This window comes from Anomaloglossus baeobatrachus, chromosome 2 (genome assembly GCF_048569485.1).
Source record: "Anomaloglossus baeobatrachus isolate aAnoBae1 chromosome 2, aAnoBae1.hap1, whole genome shotgun sequence".
Lineage (NCBI taxonomy): Eukaryota > Metazoa > Chordata > Amphibia > Anura > Aromobatidae > Anomaloglossus > Anomaloglossus baeobatrachus.
This window is the reverse complement of record NC_134354.1, coordinates 354,937,968-354,961,072: the sequence shown is the minus strand read 5'-3', so window position 1 is coordinate 354,961,072 and position 23,105 is coordinate 354,937,968.

Below are 23,105 nucleotides of genomic sequence, written 5' to 3'. Positions count from 1 at the left end.
TAGACAAAGCATCAGCGCGTACGTTCTTGTCCGCGGGTCGGAAATGGAGCTGGAAGTCAAACCTGGCAAAGAATAGGGACCACCTGGCTTGCCGTGGGTTCAGTCGCTGAGCGGACCGCAGGTATTCCAGGTTCTTGTGGTCCGTGTAGATAATCACGGGGTACACTGCTCCTTCCAGGAGGTAGCGCCACTCCTCCAGAGCCAGTTTGACCGCCAATAGTTCTCGGTCACCGATGGTGTAATTACGTTCAGGCGCTGAGAAGCTCTTGGAGAAGAAACCGCACGTCACCATCTTGCCGGAGGAGGACTTCTGCATGAGCACTGCTCCGGCTCCCGAGGAGGAGGCATCCACCTCCAAGGTGAACTGGCGGTTTAACTCCGGACGGTGGAGTACAGGAGCGGAGGCAAATGCTCGCTTCAGTGAGCAAAACGCGGCGTCGGCCGCAGGTGACCAGTCCTTTGGATTAGCCTCCTTTTTGGTCAAAGCGGAGAGAGGAGCAGTCAGGGCAGAGAAGTGAGGGATAAACTGGCGGTAGTAGTTGGCGAATCCCAGGAACCGTTGGATTGCCTTCAGCCCAGAAGGGGGAGGCCAGTTGAGTATGGAGGAGACCTTCTTTGGATCCATCTGCAGTCCAGTGCCCGAGATGATGTATCCCAGGAAAGGGAGAGAAGACTGCTCAAAGACACACTTCTCATATTTGGCGTAGAGACGATTCTCTCTCAGTCTTTGTAAAACCAGGTGTACGTTCTCTCTGTGGGTCTGGAGGTCCGGAGAGAAGATAAGGATGTCATCCAGATAAACTACTACACAGATGTAGAGGAGGTCCCGGAATATGTCGTTCACCAATTCTTGGAAGACTGCTGGTGCGTTACACAGGCCGAAGGGCATCACGCAGTATTCATAATGCCCATCGCGAGTATTAAACGCGGTCTTCCATTCGTCCCCAGAGCGGATACGAACTAGGTTGTAGGCACCCCGAAGATCCAGCTTGGTGAACACACGGGCTCCTCTGAGCCGGTCGAACAATTCGGGGATGAGCGGCAGAGGGTACTTGTTTTTTACGGTGATCTGATTCAGACCCCGGTAGTCGATGCATGGGCGTAGGTCACCCTCTTTCTTCTTAACGAAGAAGAAGCCTGCTCCCGCAGGAGAGGAGGATCTCCGGATGAATCCCTTTGCCAGGCTTTCTGTGATGTAGGTGGACATGGCCCTGGTTTCGGCTGGAGACAGCGGATATATCCGTCCTCGAGGCGGTGTTGTTCCTGGGAGCAGGTCGATGGCACAATCGTAGGGACGGTGTGGCGGAAGTACCTCAGACTCCTTCTTGTCAAAAACGTCTGCGAAGGACCAATAGGCCGAAGGCAGTTCCGGCAGGTTCTCTGGAACCGGAGGTCGTCGGATGGGTTGTATGGACTTCAGACACTTCTCATGACAAGCAGGACCCCATCGGGTGATTTCGCCAGTACCCCAGCTGACTGATGGTTCGTGTGTCCGCAACCAGGGAAGTCCCAGCAGGATTTGATGGGACATGTGTGGAAGGACGTAGAGAGCGATGTGCTCGGTGTGCAGGGCACCGATACGCAGTTCGACCGGACTGGTGACCCAGGAGATGGTATCAGAGAGGGGTCTCCCATCCACAGAGGCAATCACTAGGGGCTTCTCGAGTGGAGTAACAGGCAGCTGGTACTTGTCCACCGTGGCCTGCTGGATGAAATTGCCTGCTGCTCCAGAGTCGAGGTATGCCTCAGCCGTGAAGCGCGTCTCTCCCGTTGACACTTGCACAGTCCACATAACCGGGTCTGAGAGAGTCCCAGCACCTAGGGTGGCCTCTCCTACCAACCCTAAGCTTTGGAGTTTCCCGGCCTTTCCGGACAGGAGCGTAGGAGGTGTGTGTCCTCTCCGCAGTAAAAGCAGAGACCCTTGGCGAGCCGCTCTGCTCGACGTTGTTCAGACTGTCGTACTCGGTCGATCTGCATGGGCTCGTGGACGGGAATCCCAGCTGTTGATGACTGAGATACGGAGGGCTTCCGTGGAGGAGAGGAATGCCGTACCGGACGTCTCTCACGAGACAGCTCTTTGGAGCGCTCCTGAAAACGTATGTCCACTCGAGTTGCTAGGGCAATCAGGGCATCTAGGGTGGAGGGCACGTCACGACCCGCCAACTCATCTTTGATGCGACTCGAGAGTCCTTCCCAGAAGGCGGCTGTTAGGGCCTCATTATTCCACCCGAGTTCTGAAGCCAAAGTGCGGAAACGGATGGCGTATTGGCCCACCGTCAGTGTTCCTTGACGTAAGCGGAGGAGGGATGAAGCAGACGCAGAGGCGCGTCCCGGCTCGTCAAAGGTGCTGCGAAAGGCCTGCAGGAACTCTTAAAGATCCTTGGTCATAGGGTCCTCCTTCTCCCACAACGGGTTCATCCACGCCAGTGCCTCGCCCTCCAGGTGAGACATGATGAAGGCGACCTTGGCTTGGTCGGAGGCAAACAGATGTGGCAGCTGCGTGAAATGGAGGGAGCATTGGTTTATAAACCCCCTGCAGGACTTGGGATCTCCGGCGTACCGGGGTGGTGAGGCCAAACGCAGTCTGGAAGCATCCGAAGAAGCAGCCACGGGAGCGGGGGACGTGGCTTGACTAGTGGCGGCTTGGGATGTCGAAGACGTGACTGCCGCTTGTAGCGTGGTCAGGCGGGTGTCCACGGAAGTCATAAAGTTCAGCATGCGGGTCTGGACTTCACGCTGGCGTTGGAGTTCCTCTTGCAAGGCTGCTAGTGCTGCAGCGGGATCCATGGCCTGATCTTACTGTCAGGTCCAGGCGGTCGGGCAGACCCAGGAGGTGGATCCACTGGGCCGAACTCTAAGATGGTGGTAAGGAGTCTGGTAGCTGAAGCACTATGGGCAGTAGAACAGTCCGTGCCAGTGAGTGTAACGAAGGAGTCCCTGGGACCGCGGAGTCACAGATGGTAGTCCGGGTGACGTAGCTCAGGTTCGGAAGCCGAGGTGATGTCAGGCGGGGTCCGGAACCTTTGGAGCGAGATGACGGGTCACCGCAGGGATCCGAGATGGTACGGACTGTCAGATGGCAGACGGACAGCGTGCGGGGTTCGGGATTCAGCAGGACCGGATGGCGAGGCAGGATCAGCTCTAGAAGAGAGATACGTGAGTATGGCAAGACGACACAAGGAGACCTGACTCCTAGCTTGGAAAACACGAAGATCAGGCCCCGCCCTCTTGGACAATACACCCCTTTATACCCTGTACCTGTTTAGCCTCATTTCCTGTTAATGGACGCTGGCCCTTTAAGAAAGGGTCAGTGACCGCGCGCGCGCCCTAATGCGCATGCGCGCAGCCCGGGTGCCAGAAGCCAGGGAAGGAGGCTGAGAAGAGGACGCAGGGGAGCCGGCCAGGGCCTGGGAAGCCGTCGGGCGCCGCGATCGGAGACCAGGGGGCCTGGGAAGGACGGGCACCGGAGCCAAGGACCCGGGGAGCGTGGCAGGTGAGCCGGGGAGCGGGGCCGAGGACCCGGGGAGCGGAGCGGAGGACCCGGGGAGGGGAGCCAAGGACCCGGGGAGCGTGACAAATACAGTCTCTGAAAAAAGACTATCAGCTTTAGCATGGTGTCTATGCACAACACAGGACTTAGACCCGGCACGGAGTGCAAGTACCTGTGCAAAGAGGCTTTTCGCACTAAGTGTGGGAGCATGCGCTGTAGCCCGAAATGAAGACTTAGCCTCAGGAATGGCACAGTCAGGCTGAGCATACTCACTAGGCGAAACACTGGAGTTAGGCTGCGGCTGGGGTAAATCGGCACACGCATGCGCACTAGCTGCCTCTCCACACTTAGACGTGGAGGAGAAAGCAGCCAGCTGGACAACCCGAGGCACAGGCCTAAATGGCAGCTGATGCCTGGGCGCAACTGAAACCGCAGCAAGCTGCTTGCGTTTAAGGCGTCACCGTTTTGTAAAAACAAATAACATCAAAAAGAACAGGTGTACTTCTTCCCATGGATAATCTGATATGATCCCTTTTTTCATGGACACGACCATCGCTAACAAATGTAGATGAGGCCAAATCAGCAGCTGCTTCAATGGATCTGAATTGCTCCATAAAGTGGCCTCTCCTCCACCCCAATTTCAAGATCCCAAATACTCCATTCCTCTGTGGTGTCAATCCAATCGCACTTGCTTCCTAACAGATCTCAAGTTTCCACCAGCCCTGCTGAGTATGGGGTGACAGAGATGGTTGAGTTTGCATAGCTGTTCAGTCGCACTATAGCCTGGGAATCAGAGGTCTGCTCCAAAGCTGCAATGAGTACAGACAAGGAAGTTATTATTATTTTTATTATTTTTGATTTATAGAGCACCATTGATTCCATGGTGCTGTACATGAGAAGGGGGTTACATACAGAATACATATACAAGTAACTATAGACAGACTGGTACAGAGGGAAGAGGGCCCTGCCCTTGCGGGATTACATTCTAAAGGATTTTTGGGAGGAGACAGTAGGAGTTGTTTAGGTTGAGCATCAAGTACGTATGGTGGTGGTGTCATTGAAGGTTATAGTCATTTCTGAACAGATGAGTTTTCAGATTCAGTTTGAAGCTTGCGTGTGTAGCATATAATCTAACGTGTTGAGGTAGCGAGTTCCATGAGACAGGGGAAATGATCTGCGCAGATAGCCAGAAGCTTTGTGACTGGGATCCAGGCCCCGATGAAGAAGGTGCTGTGCCTAATCTACACCCTCATTTCCAAAAATTAAATCCTCCTGGTGGAGACAATGGGGAACATGATGAGGAGCACAGATACCTGATTGGAAGGACAACTTTACTATTCGGTCAGGGCAGGAAGAGGTTGTCTCGGAGGACTCAGGACGAGGGGAATGAAAACACACAGGGTTATTGATGAGGTTGGAGACAACACTTACTGTCAAACCAAAGTCAGCCAGTCGATGAGGTCAGCAGAGGAGGTGGAGGAGGATGCTACTGACGACGAGGTTACGTTGCGTCTTCCTGGCCAGAGACAAAGTACTGGAAGCACGTCAACAACTGAATCCTGGACCACAACTTTGACTCTGAGCAGATGTCGTGTTGGCTATGCAGGTCGCATGGGCTATAAGCCTTTCCTAGCCTGTGAATTTTTGGACATCGCAAGGGATCACCAAAGTCATGTAATCTGTAAGATTTGTCAACAATCTGTAAGTAGAAGGCAAAAACTCTCACTTTTGAGTACTTCCTCCATGAAGTATCACATGGATATGAATTGACAGCGTGAAGGTGTATTGCTCAGCTTTAGCAACTGTCAACGCAATATGCTTATTTGCCGTTCATTGCATGCATTGTTGCAGACTACACACAAGGGGCTGCTGTTTTTTTGGATCTGCCTTTGGTCACTATAGCAATAGAAAATTGCTCTTCGGGGGTGGACTTGGAGATGCTGTCTATGAACAGAAGGAAAAGCTAAAGGTGTGTGTTACAGCAAGGAGCCACCGCAGAAACACTTCGTTCAATTGTGAGGGGAGTTGTGTTGTACTTTGATGATGAGCACTGTAACGTCAGTGAGCAGCATCCTGTGCCACAGACCAACATTCTTATGGTGCTGTCTATACTGTTTACCAGAAAGCACAAGAGAGAGGTGTTCAATGCCGCGCCAATAGATCACTTCAGAAGATGTTCAGATCAGTGTCACTTTATTGTCATTCAGGTCGACGCGTTTCTGGAGCATCTGCCCCCTTCATCAGGACCACCAGAAATAGAAATAACATCCAATCGGATTGGATGTTATTTCTATTTCTGGTGGTCCTGATGAAGGGGGCAGATGCTCCAGAAACGCGTCGACCTGAATGACAATAAAGTGACACTGATCTGAACATCTTCTGAAGTGATCTATTGGCGCGGCATTGAACACCTCTCTCTTGTGCTTTCTGTTATCTACCATATTGGTGGCTGCAGCCCTGGATCGGTTGATATATGCGATTATAGTAGTTGTGGCTTCTCACAACTACAATTGGTGAGTAGGTTTACTCCCCCTTCCCCACCCCTTACATATTGGGGTAAGACCCTATTGCGCTTGTTTTTCCACAGCTGTTTTTTCTGTATACTGTTTACCGTGAGAGGAGCGTAAAGTCTGTATTTCTGGCAACTGGACATCACAGTACCCGGGTACGGTAGGCTGTGCCCAGACAATAATGCGGGCACGCATCACTTTGTTTTATTAGCAAAACACATATCTGTTCTGGGTAGGCCGACTATATAGACAATAAGACTTGCTGCCTCTGCACTGTCAAATTGTCACGTACAGTTTAAATCATAGAGGGACAGCAACACATGTTTGCATTGACTGTTGCTTTTCAAGATTTCCATGACTGTGTTGCAGAGCTGTGTGGTTTGCATTCACACTGTTATCATCTGCATTATCTGTGAGGCTTCAGCTAACAAGGGTATTCAGGGGGGGTCATGTGTTTTGTCTATGTTTAGGTAGATAACTTGGAAGCTCTTGTGATGCGCCACTGGTAAGTCGTGTTCGCACACACACACACACACACACACACACACGCACAAACACACAATTACTGCTACACAGAGGGATTAGCAGGTAGTAGGCAAAAGAATAGATTGTTCAATTATTTTAATTGTATGCATGGTTCTTATTGTTTGTTTTGGTAAAGTTAAACAAACATTTATCAACCCAACTGCCTAGAGTCCTTTTCCTTTTGCCTGGTTTTGCTGCATACTGTGGAACCCACCCTGTACATGACTTAAAATGAAGCATAAGTCGCAATGTGAATTTCACTGTGCTACAATGCGGCCTAGCGTGCCTGTGCAACCACCGCCTGCCCCATCAAGTGCATCTGCATGCTCTTCATCCTCTGTGACTGTGGGGACAGCAGTCACACATGGTTTTTCACACTGAACTTCCACTCCTTAACCCGCAACAGGGAGTGTGATTGGCAGGTCATCACTTGTTTTGGAAGTGGAAACAGAAGGTATTGTTGAGCTGTCAGACATCGAGAGAACCATCATTGGATGCAGGCTACATTATATCCATGCCTGCACCTTCGTCACAGATTGCCTGGACTACCTGCAGTTAATAATTGCATTCCAGAAATGGAAAGGAGTGTAGAATGCACATGTGTTGTACCTTGCTTGGCAGCAAAGGAACACTAACTTAGTAATCCAGACAATTTTAGGAAGGCAGAAAAAGAGTCAGCTCTTTGTGCAAATTAAATAGCATGGCAAAAGTGGACAGATGGGTACAGTGGCCGTGTTCTGTGGGTACCAGGACAGTAAAAGAAGCCTCACTTTCTATCTCTCCTAATGATCAAATGCAGCAAGGAATTCCCTGAGTTTGCTATAAAATTAGCATAGCTAAATGTGCAGGAGGGTGTCATGCAGAGGTGCTAGAAATAGCTTGGCACCAGTGGGGCACTAATGGAATACAACAGCCAGTTCTATGATGCCACTAAATGGCAGTATTTTTTGCTATCATTATAGCTTATTAAAAACAGAGCAGGAGGGTGTCATGCAGAGGTGCTAGAAATAGCTTGGCACCAGTGGGGCACTAATGGAATACAACAGCCAGTTCTATGATGCCACTAAATGGCAGTATTTTTTGCTATCATTATAGCTTATTAAAAACAGAGCAGGAGGGTGTCATGCAGAGGTGCTAGAAATAGCTTGGCACCAGTGGGGCACTAATAGAATACAACAGCCAGTTCTATGATGCCACTAAATGGCAGTATTTTTTGCTATCATTATAGCTTATTAAAAACAGAGCAGGAGGGTGTCATGCAGAGGTGCTAGAAATAGCTTGGCACCAGTGGGGCACTAATGGAATACAACAGTCCCGGTCCCGGTTCGGCTCGAGGTCGGTTCGGCTCGAGGTCGGTTCGCCAAATGGAGGTCCCGTTCGAGTTCGGTTCGTCGAACGTTCGACGAACCGAACTCGAACCAAAAAGGAAACAATGGCAGGCATTCACAAACACATAAAAACACCTAGAAAACACCCTCAAAGGTGTCCAAAAGGTGACAAACAACTCACAACACAACACAAACACATGGGAAAGTGACAAGGACATATACTCATGCGAAAACAAAAGAGCAGGACAAGGAAAAAGAGGAGGACACACAGATATATGAGTATATGCAAGGAAACATCGATGCCATTATTGTGCAACTTGAGCCCTGCTCATTTTAGGCTTCCAATCTGGATAAATTGCCTGAGCTCGCCACGTACGCCTTGGGGATCTTGTCGTGTCCTGCAGCCAGCGTTCTCTCGGAACCTGTCTTCAGTGCTGCTGGGGGTCTGCTGGCAGATAAGCACACGTGTCTGTCCACTGACAATGTGGACATGGCTCTAAGAGGACTTTTCTTCCCCTGGGTCTGCCAGGGGAGGCGAAAGGCACGCGTATCTTTGAGAGTGCTTCATGCAAAGAATCTTTTTCAAAAGGGGGGTCAACTGATGCCAGTCAAGTGGGGTGTGTGTGGCCCAATTAGTGGCAACGAGGGAGACTGTGGTTGGAGTCCCCTCGCTGTGTTTCTAAAAGAACCAAGATGAACAAGTCATGGCTCTCAGAGGACTTTTCTTCCCCTGGGTCAGCCAGGGGACGGGAAAGGCACGCGTATTTTTGAGAGTGCTTCATGCAAAGCATCTTTTTCTTTTTCAAAAGGGGGGGGTAAACTGATGCCAGTCAAGTGGGGTGTGTGTGGCCCAATTAGTAACAACGAGGGAGACTGTGGTTGGAGTCCCCTCGCTGTGTTTCTAAAAGAACCAAGATGAACAAGTCATGGCTCTCAGAGGACTTTTCTTCCCCTGGGTCAGCCAGGGGACGGGAAAGGCACGCGTATTTTTGAGAGTGCTTCATGCAAAGCATCTTTTTCTTTTTCAATATGGGGGTCAACTGATGCCAGTCAAGTGGGGTGTGTGTGGCCCAATTAGTGGCAACGAGAGAGACTGTGGTTGGAGTCCCCTCGCTGTGTTTCTAAAAGAACCAAGATGAACAAGTCATGGCTCTCAGAGGACTTTTCTTCCCCTGGGTCAGCCAGGGGACGGGAAAGGCACGCGTATTTTTGAGAGTGCTTCATGCAAAGCATCTTTTTCTTTTTCAAAAGGGGGGGTCAACTGATGCCAGTCAAGTGGGGTGTGTGTGGCCCAATTAGTGGCAACGAGGGAGACTGTGGTTGGAGTCCCCTCGCTATGTTTTACATGATTTTCGAAGGGCATGACATGCCTAAGAGGTTGAGTTTCATCATCTGCAACTTGTTGGCAACAGAAAGGCTGCCTTTACACCCTTTTGAGACCGAGGATTTTCGAGACCTTATGCCCATTGCAGTGCCCCAAGAGCCGATGGCCAGTCGTCACTCCTTCTCCAAGAAAGGCGTGCCCGCGCTACCACAGGAGGTCGCACACAACCTCACCGATTCCTTCAGAAACTCTGTGTGTGACAGGGTGCATTTCAACACAGATACTTGGACCAGTAAGCATGGACAGGGGAGTTACATGTTGCTGACTGGGCACTGGGTAACTATGGTGAGAGATGGAGAAGGGTTTGCTGTACAAGTCTTGCCGTCCCCACGACTTGTGTGTCAATTCTTCCTCTGTATGTACAAGTTCCTCCACTGCTTCTGCCTCCTCAACCTCGTGTGGGTCCTCCACCTCGGCCCAAACCCTGTGTGGTCAGGCCACCCTTCCTTGTAACTGCGCCCAAGGAATCCCACACACCTCCTTACTATGCTGGCAACAGAGCTCAAGGCCATCAGGCGGTCAAATGTTTACTTTGAAATGTAGGGGAAATGTGAGACACCGCTGAGGAATTGTGGATGGTTAGCTCTGGAGAGTGAGACCGAGTTTCATCAATGGTTGTCTACAGTCAACCAGTAGTCAGGGAAGGACGGGTGCGACAATGATGCAAACCAGTCTGCGACCCTTCTTCAGGGCAATGTGACACACGTGTCTTGTATGGCTCACGTGTTGAACCTGGTTGTCCAGCAATTTTTAAAATACCATCCTGGCCTACATGGCCTTGTGCAGCGGGCACGCTGCTATGTGCTCACTTTCATCCTTCGCACCCAGCAGCTCAACAACTTTCATCGCTCCGGAAGTCTTAGGGTCTGGCGGTTAAACGCCGGAAATGCGATGTTCCGACACGCAGGAATTGGAATCTGCACATGTTGCAGCGTGTGTGGCAGCAGCGCAGAGCCCTGCTGAAATACGGTATGACGTATACCCTGGGCTAACTTGATCCAGAGGTGGTGCAGATCACGCTGCTGGAGTGGTGTCAGATCAAGGACCTATGCACCCTTCTACACAATTTCCAAATGTCGACGGACATGTTTAGCACTGGCAATGCCATTCTCAGCGTGACAATTCTGGTCATCTACATGATGGAGCACACTGTAAGCATTATTCGGAGTCAGGTATTGGTCCAAGAGGAAGGTGAGGAAGTACAGGAGGAGTCATATGCAGAAGGGATAATAAGATCTACAAGGTCCATACGGTAAGCGGCACCTAGGCAGCAGTTATGGTGGGGGATAGGGATTAACAAGGGCGCATAGTATCAGCAAAAATTGTTGAGGAAGGTGCAGGAGCCATGAAGAAATGGAGGACGAACTTGCGATGGTCATGGAAGACTCAGCAGATGAGTGAGAGCTTGCTCACATTTCGGTTGTGCGAGGTTGGGGGGAGAGGGCAGAGGAAGGAGGCACGATTTTCACCTCTCTGCCACCAACACACCAAGGACTTGGTCCTCCTGGATGCACAAGACACATGAGCGTCTTCTTGCTGCACTACCTACAACATGACCCTCTGATTGTACGAATTCTAACTACTGGGTTGCCACACTGTTAGATCCCCGGTACAAGACAAAATTTGGCGAAATAATTCCTGCCATATAAAGGGACGCACGTGTACAGGAGTATCTTCAGAAGGTGTTACGCAATCTTCGATCTGCTTTTCCACTAAACACCAGTGCTGCACAGAGTGAATCTCAACGGTTTGTCATGGATAGGAGGAAATGGTCTTTTACTTGTCCACATCTGAGGGACCGAGGGCTGGCTGTTGTGCTGAGATGCCATTGAGTACGGTGTCCCTGCAGAGTTGCACTTTTGGTCATATACAAAATGAGTTGAAAAAGGACAGATGCGGGTGAAAAGGGGAACAGGTGTGTTGGAAAGGGGAAAAAAGTTTTGGTCCGTGGGTTTGGTGGTTAAACAAAAGTAACATTTGATAAAGAAACACCATCTGTTACGGTGGGACTGGCAGATTTGGATAAGGTGGTATATACTATGTTACCGCTATATAACGAAAATTAATAAGAAAAGAAAGAGAAAGGTATATATCCCCATCAGCAGTCAGTGTCCACCGTGCTCCCAGATGGAAAAGGAGAGGTTGGCAACTGGAAGGTTCGGTGGAGGATACAGATCTGTGTGGCTATGAAACTAATAGTAGCCTGAACCAAGTTAGACGCCACTCGGATCTTGAGACTGGGAGCCCTGTCAGCGTCACAGGGTCCACACGCCCACCCAGCCCAGGAACTCCCTGTTAACATCACAGGGGCCATTCAGTACGCTGACCGTGTGCATTGGGGCTACACCTGTGAACAGCAGGCGCATCAGCAGCAGCAGGCCTGTTAATGCCACTGGGCTGCACAAGCAGGACTTGTAGGACAGGAGCTGGTCTTAACCGTTCTGCGTTACCAACTGTGGTGGCGGCCTGCATCGACGCCCTATCCCTGCCTACCTCTGGCCTAAAGCCACAATGGGTTCAACACATGGAGGTGTGCTCTTTCGGAGCATAATAGAAGACTGCGCACCTCCTTGTTGTCTCCAGCCCCTTCTATAACCTGGGTCCGCCCCAAACCAGGGTGGACCACAATGCACCTCCTGGAGACAAAAGCAGAGTGATACGTCATGAGTGGCATAACTAGCGTCCTATTTGGAACCGCAACTTCAATGATGACCTCATGGCTGTCATGACCCAAACACCTCACCAGTCATCGTCTGACCATCAATAATGAGGTGACAAGTCATAGGGGCGGGCCTCTGCAAGCCATTTGGGAGTGGCCTGGCCACATCGTCAGGACACCTGATGCCCTGTGGTCTAAATGGGCCCCCCACATCAGGGGCAGGGCCAAAGAGTTCATTACTGGACCTAGTTTCTGATGCAGTAAGTGCCTGACCATGGTCAGTTGCATGAAATACAGTCTCTGAAAAAAGACTATCAGCTTTAGCATGGTGTCTATGCACAACACAGGACTTAGACCCGGCACGGAGTGCAAGTACCTGTGCAAAGAGGCTTTTCGCACTAAGTGTGGGAGCATGCGCTGTAGCCCGAAATGAAGACTTAGCCTCAGGAATGGCACAGTCAGGCTGAGCATACTCACTAGGCGAAACACTGGAGTTAGGCTGCGGCTGGGGTAAATCGGCACACGCATGCGCACTAGCTGCCTCTCCACACTTAGACGTGGAGGAGAAAGCAGCCAGCTGGACAACCCGAGGCACAGGCCTAAATGGCAGCTGATGCCTGGGCGCAACTGAAACCGCAGCAGGCTGCTTGCGTTTAAGGCGTCACCGTTTTGTAAAAACAAATAACATCAAAAAGAACAGGTGTACTTCTTCCCATGGATAATCTGATATGATCCCTTTTTTCATGGACACGACCATCGCTAACAAATGTAGATGAGGCCAAATCAGCAGCTGCTTCAATGGATCTGAATTGCTCCATAAAGTGGCCTCTCCTCCACCCCAATTTCAAGATCCCAAATACTCCATTCCTCTGTGGTGTCAATCCAATCGCACTTGCTTCCTAACAGCTCTCAAGTTTCCACCAGCCCTGCTGAGTATGGGGTGACAGAGATGGTTGAGTTTGCATAGCTGTTCAGTCGCACTATAGCCTGGGAATCAGAGGTCTGCTCCAAAGCTGCAATGAGTACAGACAAGGAAGTTATTATTATTTTTATTATTATTGATTTATAGAGCACCATTGATTCCATGGTGCTGTACATGAGAAGGGGGTTACATACAGAATACATATACAAGTAACTATAGACAGACTGGTACAGAGGGAAGAGGGCCCTGCCCTTGCGGGATTACATTCTAAAGGATTTTTGGGAGGAGACAGTAGGAGTTGTTTAGGTTGAGCGTCAAGTACGTATGGTGGTGGTGTCATTGAAGGTTATAGTCATTTCTGAACAGATGAGTTTTCAGATTCAGTTTGAAGCTTGCGTGTGTAGCAGATAATCTAACGTGTTGAGGTAGCGGACTCAGGACGAGGGGAATGAAAACACACAGGGTTATTGATGAGGTTGGAGACAACACTTACTGTCAAACCAAAGTCAGCCAGTCGATGAGGTCAGCAGAGGAGGTGGAGGAGGATGCTACTGACGACGAGGTTACGTTGCGTCTTCCTGGCCAGAGACAAAGTACTGGAAGCACGTCAACAACTGAATCCTGGACCACAACTTTGACTCTGAGCAGATGTCGTGTTGGCTATGCAGGTCGCATGGGCTGTAAGCCTTTCCTAGCCTGTGAATTTTTGGACATCGCAAAGGATCACCAAAGTCATGTAATCTGTAAGATTTGTCAACAATCTGTAAGTAGAAGGCAAAAACTCACACTTTTGAGTACTTCCTCCATGAAGTATCACATGGATATGAATTGACAGCGTGAAGGTGTATTGCTCAGCTTTAGCAACTGTCAACGCAATATGCTTATTTGCCGTTCATTGCATGCATTGTTGCAGACTACACACAAGGGGCTGCTGTTTTTTTAGATCTGCCTTTGGTCACTATAGCAATAGAAAATTGCTCTTCGGGGGTGGACTTGGAGATGCTGTCTATGAACAGAAGGAAAAGCTAAAGGTGTGTGTTACAGCAAGGAGCCACCGCAGAAACACTTCGTTCAATTGTGAGGGGAGTTGTGTTGTACTTTGATGATGAGCACTGTAACGTCAGTGAGCAGCATCCTGTGCCACACACCAACATTCTTACGGTGCTGTCTTTACTGTTTACCGTGAGAGGAGCGTAAAGTCTGTATTTCTGGCAACTGGACATCACAGTACCCGGGTACAGTAGGCTGTGCCCAGACAATAATGCGGGCACGCAACACTTTGTTTTATTAGCAAAACACATATCTGTTCTGGGTAGGCCGACTATATAGACAATAAGACTTGCTGCCTCTGCACTGTCAAATTGTCACGTACAGTTTAAATCATAGAGGGACAGCAACACATGTTTGCATTGACTGTTGCTTTTCAAGATTTCCATGACTGTGTTGCAGAGCTGTGTGGTTTGCATTCACACTGTTATCATCTGCATTATCTGTGAGGCTTCAGCTAACAAGGGTATTCAGGGGGGGTCATGTGTTTTGTCTATGTTTAGGTAGATAACTTGGAAGCTCTTGTGATGCGCCACTGGTAAGTCGTGTTCGCACACACACACACACACACACACGCACAAACACACAATTACTGCTACACAGAGGGATTAGCAGGTAGTAGGCAACAGAATAGATTGTTCAATTATTTTAATTGTATGCATGGTTTATTGTTTGTTTTGGTAAAGTTAAACAATCATTTATCAACCCAACTGCCTAGAGTCCTTTTCCTTTTGCCTGGTTTTGCTGCATACTGGGGAGCCCACCCTGTACACGACTTAAAATGAAGCATAAGTCGCAATGTGAATTTCACTGTGCTACAATGCGGCCTAGCGTGCCTGTGCAACCACCGCCTGCCCCATCAAGTGCATCTGCATGCTCTTCATCCTCTGTGACTGTGGGGACAGCAGTCACACATGGTTTTTCACACTGAACTTCCACTCCTTAACCCGCAACAGGGAGTGTGATTGGCAGGTCATCACTTGTTTTGGAAGTGGAAACAGAAGGTATTGTTGAGCTGTCAGACATCGAGAGAACCATCATTGGATGCAGGCTACATTATATCCATGCCTGCACCTTCGTCACAGATTGCCTGGACTACCTGCAGTTAATAATTGCATTCCAGAAATGGAAAGGAGTGTAGAATGCACATGTGTTGTACCTTGCTTGGCAGCAAAGGAACACTAACTTAGTATTCCAGACAATTTTAGGAAGGCAGAAAAAGAGTCAGCTCTTTGTGCAAATTAAATAGCGTGGCAAAAGTGGACAGATGGGTACAGTGGCCGTGTTCTGTGGGTACCAGGACAGTATAAGAAGCCTCACTTTCTATCCCTCCTAATGATCAAATGCAGCATGGAATTCCCTGAGTTTGCTATAAAATTAGCATAGCTAAATGTGCAGGAGGGTGTCATGCAGAGGTGCTAGAAATAGCTTGGCACCAGTGGGGCACTAATGGAATACAACAGCCAGTTCTATGATGCCACTAAATGGCAGTATTTTTTGCTATCATTATAGCTTATTAAAAACAGAGCAGGAGGGTGTCATGCAGAGGTGCTAGAAATAGCTTGGCACCAGTGGGGCACTAATGGAATACAACAGCCAGTTCTATGATGCCACTAAATGGCAGTATTTTTTGCTATCATTATAGCTTATTAAAAACAGAGCAGGAGGGTGTCATGCAGAGGTGCTAGAAATAGCTTGGCACCAGTGGGGCACTAATGGAATACAACAGCCAGTTCTATGATGCCACTAAATGGCAGTATTTTTTGCTATCATTATAGCTTATTAAAAACAGAGCAGGAGGGTGTCATGCAGAGGTGCTAGAAATAGCTTGGCACCAGTGGGGCACTAATGGAATACAACAGCCAGTTCTATGATGCCACTAAATGGCAGTATTTTTTGCTATCATTATAGCTTATTAAAAACAGAGCAGGAGGGTGTCTTGCAGAGGTGCTAGAAATAGCTTGGCACCAGTGGGGCACTAATAGAATACAACAGCCAGTTCTATGATGCCACTAAATGGCAGTATTTTTTGCTATCATTATAGCTTATTAAAAACAGAGAAGGAGGGTGTCATGCAGAGGTGCTGCACATAGATTTGCACCAGTGGGCACTAATGGAGTACAACAGCCACTTCTTGTATGCCACTAGGTACACTGAGTGTTTGCTAGTATAATGGCTTATTAACAATGAGTTTGAGTGTGCAATGCAGGCAGACGTGCTGCAAATATCTTTGCACTAGTGGGACTATAGCAAAGTCCAATCGCCACGTTTAGGATGCCACTAAGTACACTGAGTGTTTGCTAGTATAATGGCTTAGTTATAATGAGTTGGAGTGTGCAATGCAGGCAGAGGTGCTGCATATATCTTTGCACTAGTGGGACTATAGCAAAGTCCAATAGCCACGTTTAGGATGCCACTAGGTACACTGAGTGTTTGCTAGTATAATGGCTTAGTTATAATGAGTTTGAGTGTGCAATGCAGCCAGACGTGCTGCAAATATCTTTGCACTAGTGGGACTAGACAAAAGTCCAATAGCCACGTTTAGGATGCCACTAGGTTCACTGAGTGTTTGCTAGTATAATGGCTTAGTAACAATGAGTTTGAGTGTGCAATGCAGGCCGACGTGCTGCAAATATCTTTGCACTAGTGGGACTATACAAAAGTCCAATAGCCACGTTTAGGATGCCACTAGGTACACTGAGTGTTTGCTAGTATAATGGTTTAGTTATAATGAGTTTGAGTGTGCAATGCAGGCAGACGTGCTGCAAATATCTTTGCACTAGTGGGACTAGACAAAAGTCCAATAGCCACGTTTAGGATGCCACTAGGTTCACTGAGTGTTTGCTAGTATAATGGCTTAGTAACAATGAGTTTGAGTGTGCAATGCAGGCAGACGGGCTGCAAATATCTTTGCACTAGTGGGACTAGACAAAAGTTAAATAGCCACGTTTAGGATGCCACTATGTTCACTGAGTGTTTGCTAGTATAATGGCTTAGTAACAATGAGTTTGAGTGTGCAATGCAGGCAGACGTGCTGCAAATATCTTTGCACTAGTGAGACAATAGCAAAGTCCAATAGCCACGTTTAGGATGCCACTAGGTACACTGAGTGTTTGCTAGTATAATGGCTTAGTTATAATGAGTTGGAGTGTGCAATGCAGGCAGAGGTGCTGCAAATATCTTTGCACTAGTGGGACTATACAAAAGTCCAATAGCCACGTTTAGGATGCCACTAGGTACACTGAGTGTTTGCTAGTATAATGGCTTAGTTATAATGAGTTTGAGTGTGCAATGCAGGCAGACGTGCTGCAAATATCTTTGCACTAGTGGGACTAGACAAAAGTCCAATAGCTACGTTTAGGATGCCACTAGGTTCACTGAGTGTTTGCTAGTATAATGGCTTAGTAACAATGAGTTTGAGTGTGCAATGCAGGCAGACGTGCTGCAAATATCTTTGCACTAGTGGGACTATACAAAAGTCCAATAGCCACGTTTAGGATGCCACTAGGTACACTGAGTGTTTGCTAGTATAATGGCTTAGTTATAATGAGTTTGAGTGTGCAATGCAGGCAGACGTGCTGCAAATATCTTTGCACTAGTGGGACTAGACAAAAGTCCAATAGCCACGTTTAGGATGCCACTAGGTTCACTGAGTGTTTGCTAGTATAATGGCTTAGTAACAATGAGTTTGAGTGTGCAATGCAGGCAGAGGTGCTGCAAATATCTTTGCACTAGTGGGACTAGACAAAAGTCCAATAGCCACGTTTAGGATGCCACTAGGTACATGTTACGTCCGGGTGGTGGAAACACTGGACCGTTTACCGATTCCCTCTGAGGAGGCAGCCAGGCCGGTCTCCCCGCCAGAGGGTCCTGATGCACGGCAGCCGAAGCACTATTGGTAGCCAGACAGTCCGTAGAGGAGCAGGAAAGGTGGATGTCGCTGAGCACACGGAGTTCTGGACGGTAGTCCGGGTGACGAAGCTCAGGGTCCGAGGCCGGGTTGTAGGGTCAGGCGGGATCCGGAACCTGCTGAGCGATGGGACGGGTCACCGAACGGAGCCAGGGACTGGAGACTGGCGGAGCTGCAGAGGTGGTGGAACATCCGCCAAAGTCACCGTCAGGGTCCAGGGATGGACTTGGTTCGGAGCGGCTGGCGTGGCAGGGCTGGCTCTGCGAGACAGACAGGGTTAATGCAGGGCAAAGCACAAGACAAAGCAATACGGGGACCTGAACCCTAGCTTGCTAAACACGTAGAACAGGTGACGCCCTCCAGGCAGGAAGCTCCTAATATACCTGACCCTGGCTGATGCAATATCCTGTTTAGGGAGTGCTGGGCCTTAAAGAGGAGGTCAGTGACCGCGCGCGCCCTAATGCGCATGCGCGACGCCCGGGTGCCGGAGGCGAGAGCAGGGAGCGGTGCCGAGGAGGACGTGTGATGGGAGGCAGGAGGCCCGGGGACCGGAGCGGTGAGTGAGGAACGACGTAGAGACCCGGGGACCGTGACAGTACCCCCCCCAGGCCCCCCTCCCCGCAACCGGGACAGAAAGACACGAATCAGAGTAGTACCCACATTCTCCCGGGGCTCCCAGGACCTATCCTCGGGACCATAACCCGCCCAGTCCACCAAGAAATACTGCCGACCTCGTACGGTCTTCATGGCCACGATATCCCTTACCGCATAGATGTCATCGTCAGCGATAAGAGGAGGAGCAGGACTGGCAGCAGCGGAGAAGGGACCAAGGACGACAGGCTTGAGCAAGGAGACATGGAAGGAGTTGGGTATCCGCATCGTGGCCGGGAGCTGCAGCTTGTAGGAGACTGCATTAATCTTGCTGATGACTTTAAACGGCCCGATGTAACGAGGACCCAACTTGTACGATGGCAACTTCAATCGGACATATTTGGAGGCAAGCCAGACCAGATCACCAGGGGAGAAACACGGGGGATCCAGGCGCCGTTTGTCCGCATGTCTGTTCATCCGCAAAGAAGCACGCTCTAGGGAATTCTTGACAGAGCTCCATATGGCTGAGAAGTCCTGGGCCAGTGCATCTGCTGTGGGGACATCGGAAGAAGAGGATACTGGCAATGGGACAGAAGGCTGAAGTCCGTAAACGACTTGGAAGGGAGAGCAGGAAGTGGACTCGCTGATGTGGTGGTTGTGGGAGAACTCAGCCCAAGGAAGAAGCGTGGACCAGTCATCGTGATGGGCATTAACGTAGTGGCGCAGGAAGGAGGTCAGGATCTGATTGACCCGTTGCACTTGGCCATTCGACTGAGGATGGTAAGCCGAAGAAAAGTCCAAGGATACTCCCAGATGTTTACAGAGAGCCTTCCAGAAGTGCGAGGTAAACTGAGTTCCTCTGTCGGACACAATGTGTGCGGGAAAGCCATGCAATCGGAATATATGTTGTATGAAGGAGTCAGCTAGTTCCTGGGCAGAGGGCAGCCCGGCCATGGGAATGAAGTGAGCCATTTTTGAGAAACGGTCCACCACAACCCATATGACTGTGTGTCCGGAGGATGAGGGTAAGTCCGTAATGAAGTCCATTGCAATATGTTGCCACGGAACGGAAGGGATGGGCAGAGGCAGAAGACGTCCATATGGTAGGTGCTTGGGTGTCTTGTTCCGGGCACAGGACGAACAGGCTGAGACGAAGGTTGCGACGTCTTTACGGAGAGACGGCCACCAATAGTGGCGGACAATCGTGTTCCAAGTCTTCTTCTGACCAGCGTGACCAGCGATCTTTGAGGCATGGCCCCATTGCAGGACTCTCTGTCTGTCAGTATCTGAGACATAGGCTTTCCCAGGGGGTATCTGAGTCAGAGCGACAGGAGCCACCGAAATGACTTTACTGGGGCTGATGATGGACTGGAGCGTCTCCTCCTCCAGCTCTACGGGCACGAAAGACCTAGACAAGGCGTCTGCCCGCAAGTTCTTGTCCGCGGGCCGAAAATGGAGTTGGAAATCAAAACGAGCGAAAAACAAGGACCAGCGGGCTTGTTGTGGGTTCAGTCTTTGGGCTGACCGCAGGTACTCCAGATTCTTGTGGTCCGTGTAGATGATCACAGGGTATACAGCTCCCTCCAAGAGGTAGCGCCATTCCTCCAAGGCCAGCTTGACGGCCAGTAGCTCCCGATCACCGATGGTGTAGTTGCGTTCGGGTGCCGAGAAGCTCTTGGAGAGGAATCCGCATGTAACCATCTTTCCGGAGCAGGATTTCTGCATCAACACTGCTCCGGCCCCTGAGGAGGAGGCATCCACCTCTAAGGTGAACTGTCGGTTCAATTCAGGGCGATGGAGAACTTGGGAAGAAGCAAACGCCTGTTTCAAAGAGCAGAACGCGACATCGGCCACCGGTGGCCAGTCCTTAGGATTAGCTCCCTTCTTAGTCAAGGCAGAGAGAGGCGCAGTCAGGGCAGAGAAGTGCGGGATGAATTGACGATAATAGTTTGCAAAGCCAAGGAAGCGTTGGATAGCCTTCAGTCCGGATGGAGGAGGCCAGTTGAGGATGGAAGACACTTTTTGTGGGTCCATCTGCAGACCAGTGTCCGAGATGACATAACCCAGGAAGGGAAGGGACGACTTTTCAAAGATGCACTTCTCGTACTTGGAGTACAGACGGTTCTCTCTAAGCCTTTGGAGTACTAGCTGCACGTTCTCTCTGTGGGTCTGTAGGTCCGGAGAGAAGACCAGGATGTCATCCAGATATACCACGACACAGACATAGAGGAGATCTCTGAACACGTCGTTCACCAATTCTTGGAAGACTGCTGGAGCATTACACAGACCAAAGGGCATGACACAATACTCGTAGTGCCCATCCCGAGTGTTGAATGCGGTCTTCCATTCGTCTCCAGAGCGAATGCGAACCAGGTTATAAGCCCCACGGAGGTCCAACTTGGTGAATACACGAGCTCCTCGGAGCCGATTGAATAGTTCGGGGATGAGTGGCAGAGGGTATTTGTTTTTTACGGTGATCTGGTTTAATCCCCGATAGTCAATGCAAGGGCGCAGATCACCCTCCTTCTTCTTGACAAAGAAAAAACCTGCTCCGGCAGGGGACGAAGATCTCCGAATGAACCCCTTAGCCAGGCTCTCGGTGATATAGGCGGACATGGCCCGTGTTTCAGCAGGGGACAAGGGGTATATCTGTTACATCCGGGTGGTGGACCCTCTGGACCGTACACCGGTTTCCCTAGAGATGGCAGTCAGGCAGGTCACCCTGCCAGAGGGTCTGGGTGCACGGCAGCCGAAGCACAGGTGGTAGTCCGACAGTCCGTAGGGGAGCAGGAATGGTGGATGGAGTTCTGGACGGTAGTCCGGGTGACGAGGCTCAGAGTCCGAGACCAGGTGGTAAGGTCAGGCGGGATCCGGAACCTGCTGAGCGATGGAACGGATCACCAAGCGGAGCCAGGGACTGGAGACTGGCGGAGCTGCAGAGATGGTGGAACATCTGCCGAAGTCACCGTCTGGGTACAGGGATGTGCGTTGTTCGGAGCGGCTGGCGTGGCAGGACAGGCTCTACGAGACAGGACAGGGTTAATGCAGGCAAAGCACAAGGTAAAGCTATAGGGGACCTGAACACTAGCTTGCTAAACACGTAGAACAGGCCCCGCCCACCAGGAAAGAGAAACCTTATATACCCTGTACCTGTCTAAGCAATATCCTGTTTCAGGGTGCTGGCCCTTTAAGAGAGGGTCAGTGACCGTGCGCGCGCCCTAAAGCGCATGCGCGAGGCCTGTGTGCCAGAAGCCAGTCCAGGGAGCGGTGAGGAGGAAGCAGGAGTGCCCGGCTGTGTGTCCGTCGCAGAGGAGCGCCGGGAGCGGGGAGCAGGACGCATGGAGGGTGCAGGGAAGGAAGATGGAACCGGGACCGGAGAGGTGAGCACGGAACGCCGCCAGGAACCGGGGGGCGGGCCACGGGGACCGGAGAGCAGGGACCGGGAACCGGGAAGCGTGACAGTACCCCCTCCCCCACGCCCCCCTCCCCGCAACCGGGACAGGAAGGCACGTATCAGAGGAGTGCCAACATTCTCCCGGGGCTCCCAGGATCTATCCTCGGGACCATACCCCGCCCAGTCCACCAGGAAATACTGCCGACCTCGTACGGTCTTCATGGCCACGATATCCCTTACCGCATAGATGTCATCGTCAGCGATGGGAGGAGGAGCAGTACCGACATCAGCGGAGAAGGGACCAAAGACAACAGGCTTGAGCAAGGAGACATGGAAGGAGTTGGGTAACCGCATCGTGGCCGGGAGCTGCAGCTTGTAGGAGACTGCATTTATCTTGCTGACGACTTTAAACGGCCCGATGTAACGAGGACCCAACCTGTACGATGGCAACTTCAATCGGACATACTTGGATGCAAGCCAGACCAGATCACCAGGGGAGAAACACGGGGGATCCAGGCGTCGTTTGTCCGCATGTCTCTTCATCCGCAAAGAAGCGCGCTCAAGAGAGGTCTTGACAGAGCTCCATATGGCTGAGAAGTCCTGGACCAGAGCATCTGCTGCGGGGACATCTGAAACCGAGGATACAGGCAATGGGACAGAAGGCTGAAGTCCGTAAACACGTAAACAACTCGGAATGGAGAGCTGGAGGTGGACTCGCTGATGTGATGGTTGTGGGAGAACTCAGCCCAAGGAAGAAGCGTGGACCAGTCATCGTGATGGGCATTAACGTAGTGGCGCAGGAAGGAGGTCAGGATCTGATTGACCCGTTCCACTTGCCCATTCGACTGAGGATGGTAGGCCGAAGAAAAGTCCAGAGATACTCCCAGATGTTTGCAGAGAGCCCTCCAGAAGCGCGAGGTGAACTGCGTTCCTCTGTCGGACACAATGTGTGTGGGAAAGCCATGCAATCGGAATATATGTTGGATGAAGGAGTCAGCTAGCTCCTGGGCAGAGGGCAGCCCGGCCATGGGGATGAAGTGAGCCATTTTTGAGAAACGATCCACCACAACCCATATGACTGTGTGTCCGGAGGATAAGGGTAAGTCCGTAATGAAGTCCATTGCGATATGTTACCACGGAACAGAAGGAATGGGCAGAGGCAGGAGACGTCCATACGGTAGGTGCTTGGGTGTCTTTTTCCGGGCACAGGACGGACAGGCCGAGACGAAGGTTGAGACGTCTTTACGGAGGGACGGCCACCAGTAGTGACGGACAATCGTACTCCAAGTCTTCTTCTGACCAGCATGGCCAGCGATCTTCGAGGCATTGCCCCAGTGTAGGACTC